Here is a 5565-nt window from a genome sequence, read left to right on the forward strand (position 1 = left end):
ATTAAACATGCAAATGCAACAACTAATTTAACAAAGAAAATTTAAACATTGGTGTTGAGACAGAAAGGTACTAACCCACGGAGATCGGTATCGACCTCCCCACACTTAAAGATTGCACCGTCCTCGGTGCATGCTGAGATGTGCAGGTGGATGGGTTGTTCCAACTGGCGCTTTTCTCCAAAGATTGTGCAGATGAACTTGTCTTGTTTCTCCATGTAAACGTCTTCCGATTCTCTTCCTGGTGGCCATCCTGAAAGAAAAAGGGAAGAAAGGTAACCCAATAATAGAGATAAGAAAATAAATGAAGTATGGTTGGGTTAATGCCAAATGATAAGGGTCTCATTTACATGGAAGCTTCAACATGTATGTGAGAAAACAATATAAGCACATGGCATACTAGTGGTGCAAAATTTGCAACAAAGGAGAGAAAAATGTGGGTAATGCAAGATAGTATAAGTTCATATCAATGCAAGAGAAGTACAAGTATTATAAAAGATTAGTATTGATTTAAATAATGTTACCCAATTAGAATAAAATAAGTCATAAGCACTAAGATAATACCAGAAAAGATATAGCAGTTGAATAAGAACATTTGAACACCAATGGTAAAATAATAAAGTTAGAAAAGAAAACAAAAATATACAAAATTAAAATGCAATGAATGAAAGTATGCAAATAAATAAAATAAAATAAAAGATAAGAAGAATGAGAAGGGAAAGAAACAAAGTAAGAAAGAAAGAAGAAAGAAGAAAAGATAGAATTAGAAAAGATAAGAAAAATAAGGATTTGGAGAAGAAAAAATAAGATATTTTGGCTGATCTGGATATTCTGTGCGCCACATGTGACGCGGACGCGTGAGTGATGCGATCGCGTGGTGTGCGATAAGGTCAGGTGACGCGGACGTGTGGGTCACGCGATTGCGTGGCCTGATTTGTGCGATTGGCGCGAGTGCAGCCTTGTGGTCGCTCAACTCTCTGTGTAAAATTCTTTTTGCCAAATTATTGGGTGACGCGATCGCGTGGTAGACGCGATCGCGTGAATGGCCTTATTTCCAATATGACGCGGACGCGTGGTTGACACGTTCGTGTGGGAGGGCTTGGGCTTCTAGCACGAGTCCAACCCTACTCCAGCACAACTTTTGGCCATGCACCCATTTACGTCGATTCCACAGAGCCACGCGTTTGCGTGGGTGACGCAGACGCGTGGGGAAGCTATTTTTCAAATGACACGACCGCATCGGCGACGCAGTCGCGTGGATCAGTTTGTGCCATTAGCGCACCTCCAGCCACGCTTTCGCATGACTTTCTGTTTACTTTCTTTTCTTTACAACGCACATACGACGCGGACGCGTCGCGTGCGAAAATCCCCCTTTTTTTTTTGATAATCTGAAAAAAAATGCAGAATGTAGTGTTAATATGAATGTGATGCAAAACTCCAGGTTCAATATAATAAAATAAAATGAAACTCAAAAACAAATAAAACTAAATAAAAATGAAAAAAAAGAACGATCATACCATGGTGGGTTGTCTCCCACCTAGCACTTTTAGTTAAAGTCCTTAAGTTGGACATTTGATGAGCTTCCTGTTATGGTGGCTTATGCTTGTATTCATCCAAAAATCTCCACCAGTGTTTGGAATTCCAACAACCTCTGGGGTCCCAAACTAGGCACGTAAAGCCTTTGAGCAGCTTCAAACAGATTCTTAGGCTCCCGGGGTGTTGGATGTCAGAACAGATTCCAGGATCCCAAATCTTGCTTTTACACCCGTCTTCAAGTTGATTATCATGATTTCATCCGGGTGGTTCAGCTTTAGAATTCTCACTGAAGCGTCCAAACAACTTCCTAGACCCATTAAATTGAGCTTTACACCAACCATTGCGTTTAAACTTAAAGCTTCCAACTATAATGAACCTTGCAGGACAGTTCTTACCACTGACCATCTTCCTCTTACTCCTAATGCCACAAAGAGTTCTAAGTTGACCATCCGTCTCCAGTAGCCCATATTCAAGTGGAATTAGAAAGCTAAGGGATATGAATTTTACCCACTTGAATGTTGTGAAGGATGATGGCAACTTAGGGGTAGGGGTCTCCAATAACTTTGGCAAGGTGATTCCAAGCTCCACTCCCTTGTGCTCTTTGACAATTTCCACCTCTTTGCAAGCTTCTTCACTTTCAACCTCTTCCTCTTGGTAGCTTTCTTCCAATTTAATCTCTTCTTTATTGCTTTTCAAGGGCATGGGAGGTTGTGCTTCTTCTTCTTGAATCTCCATCTCTTGATCGACCTTTTCCAAGTCTTTAACCATGACATGCCTTGGAGGTTGTACACCCTCCTCAACATCAAATGAAACCATCTTGGAAGGAGGCTCTATGTCTTGACTTTCCCATGGAGGTTCAGCATCTCCTAAGTCTTCAACCACTTCTTCCTCTGCAACTATTATGGCTTCCTCCACTTGTTCCAATACAAAGCCATGTTCCTCATTGTCCACCGAAGTTTCCAGTGTCTCCTTCATGCTTTGCTCTTCTTTTGATTCTCCACATGTAGCCATGGGAGTTCTTTGAGTGCTCAGATATTGGGAAGCTATCATATTTACTAACTCGCCGAAGGCGGCCGCGAAATTTTGCACACTTTTATTCATCCTTTCTTGCCTTTGAAGAATAACACGAAGTCTGTCTTCCATTGGAGGTTGGGGTGGATATGAGGATTCATTGGTTGGGAGAGAGGGTTCATAATAGGAAGGTGGTTCATTTTGATAATGATATGGAGATGGTGATTATTGAGGTGGTGGTTCATGAGAGTAGTTGTGTTGGAAAGGTGGTGGTTCTGTGTATGGTTCATTTGGCTCATAAGGTGGTTGGTATGGTGGATACGGGTTAGGGTCATGTGATGATGTCTCGTAGTAGGAGGCTTGTGAGTATGGTGGTCCAAAGTTATGTTGAGGAAAGGGTTCATAGGCATATGATGGTGGTTGTTGATAGTCCATTGGAGGTGGTTGTTGCCATGAGGGTTGATCAAATCCTTGTGACTCCTCCCATCTTTGATTGTTCCAACCTTGATGCCTGTTCTCATTGTAATTTTTTCTTCCTGCAACATAATTGTAACCAGACTCATAGCCAAAGGGGTGAAAGTTCATAGTAGCAAATAAAAATTAAAAACAAATTTAAATTAAAAGGTTATTTAAATTTTGAATTTAAAAATTAAATTTTGAAATTTTGAATTTTAAATTTTTGAATTTTGAATTTTTGAAATTTGAATTTTAAAAATTTTTAAATTTGAATTTTGAAAATATTTTTTTAATTTTAAATTTTGAAATTTGATTTTTGAAATAAGATAAGATAAAATAAAATTTTAAAATAAAAACCAATAACCTCTTAACTTAAGAAAAAGCAAAAATAAAAACAAAAATAAAAACAAATAAACAAGCAAAAATAAAATATTTACAATAACCAATAATAAGGCACACGTTTGCAATTCCCCGGCAACGGTGCCATTGCAAGTATAGTTTCTAAACCTTCAAAAGTCCTTTCATACAAACGTTTTGGTTGTCCAAGTAACAAACCCCTTTAAAATTGATAACCGAGTATTTAAACCTCGGGTCGTCTTCTCAAGGAATTGCAGGGAGGTGTTCTTATTATTGGTTATGAGTTTGTAAATTGGGGTTTTGGAAGTAAAGAGGGAATATGTTGAATGACAAGTAAAATAAAATAATAATAATAAAATCTCTTGGCAAGGTATAAGAATTGGAATTCCTATCCTAGTTATCCTTATCAGGTGTGAAGAGAATTGGATTTTAATCCCACTTGGTCAGCCTTTACTAAACAAAGGAAGGTTAAATGGACTGATTAGCTTGATTCTCAAGTCCTAGTCAACTCCTGTGGAGAGACTAGCTTTTAGAGCAATCCTAGCCAATCAGAATCTGCCAATTTCAATCACTTGCTGAGTTTGATGACTCAAGTACTACCAATTACTTGACCAAAGACAAAAGGGAGAAAAATATCTAAATTAAATTAAAAGCATCAATATAAATAAAGTAAAGCAAAATTAAATCTGAAATACCTCGAATTGCATTAACAAAAGAAATTAAATCTGACATAGACATTCATAAATTAAATTGAGAAAATAAATAAAAAGAACATTGAACCTGGGATTGAGAGTCACTCCTAAAACTAAGAGGAATCCTAAATCCTAATCCTAAGAGAGAGGAGAGAACCTCTCTCTCTAAAAACTACATCTACTCCTAAAATTGTGAATATAAAAGCCTATTATTATGAATGGATGCATTTTCTCACTTTATAGCCTCTAATATGTGTTTTCTGGGTCGAGAACTGGGTTAGAAACAGCCCAGAATTCGCTGGTTGCGAATTCAAACACGCTGATTTTCGCCACAGCGATGCGTCCGCATGGATCACGCGACCGCATCACCTAGATTCAGGGAAACTATTGCATATTATATATCAAATCGAAGCCCCGGATGTTAGCTTTCCAACGCAACTAGAACCGCATCATTTGGACCTATGTAGCTAAAGTTATAGCCGTTTGAGTGCGAAGAGGTTAGGCTGGACAGCTTAGCAGTTTCTCCAACTTCTTGTATTCCTTCCACTTTTGCATGCTTCCTTTCTATCCTCTGAGCCATTCCTGCCCTGTAATATCTGAAATCACTTAACACACATATCAAGGCATCTAATGGTAATAAGAGAGGTTTAAACATAGGGAAATTAAGGCCAAAGAAGCATGTTTTCAATCAAAGCACATAATTAGGAAGGCAAATGTAAAACCATGCAAATAGTATGAATAAGTGGGTAAAGAGTTGATAAAATCCACTCAATTAAGCACAAGATAAACCATGAAATAGTGGTTTATCAGTCACTCAGTGTTTATTGGGTTAATTACTCTATTCTTCTTTTTATTCTTACTTTCTATAACTTTGTTCTTCATCTAACCAATCAACAATTATAGAATATAGGCATACAAAAATCATGAGGTCTTCAATTAAGGTTGTAATGGGGCCAAGGTAAAGGTAAGGGTATATGTATAAGGCTAAGTGAGCTAATTAAGTGAATCCTTGATTAGTCTAAGATCTCACCTAACATACATATTCTTATAAAGCAAAACTTCTTTACTTATTTTTCCATATTTTTCCCACTTTTTTATGTTACATGCTCATGTTTTAATTTTTATTTATTTCTTTCCCATGTGCATCGCTTTCTGCATTTGGGGAATTCTTTTGTATCCCCTTTATTCAAATACTGAAACTTTTTTTTAATGCATATGGTAATTCAATTATTTTGATTTCACATGAGCATGCTTTCCAAAATTTTATTTTTAATTATTTTATTCTTTTTAACTTTCTATCCTTTGTTTTTATCATCCATGCTCCCAATAGGTTTCCCTACTTACACAACATACAATTTCTATCTTAAGCTAACCAAGGATTTAACTTGGGATTTTTATTTTGTTTTTCTGCTTAAGGCTAGTAATGTGGTTATAAAATAAGAGGGGAATTAAAGGCTCAAGGGAGCTAACAAGGGTGATATAAAAGGTAGGCTAATTTGGGAATAGTGAGGTAGAA

The sequence above is a fragment of the Arachis ipaensis genome, chromosome B2 (genome assembly GCF_059453495.1).
Source record: "Arachis ipaensis isolate K30076 ecotype BB chromosome B2, ASM5945349v1, whole genome shotgun sequence".
NCBI lineage: Eukaryota > Viridiplantae > Streptophyta > Magnoliopsida > Fabales > Fabaceae > Arachis > Arachis ipaensis.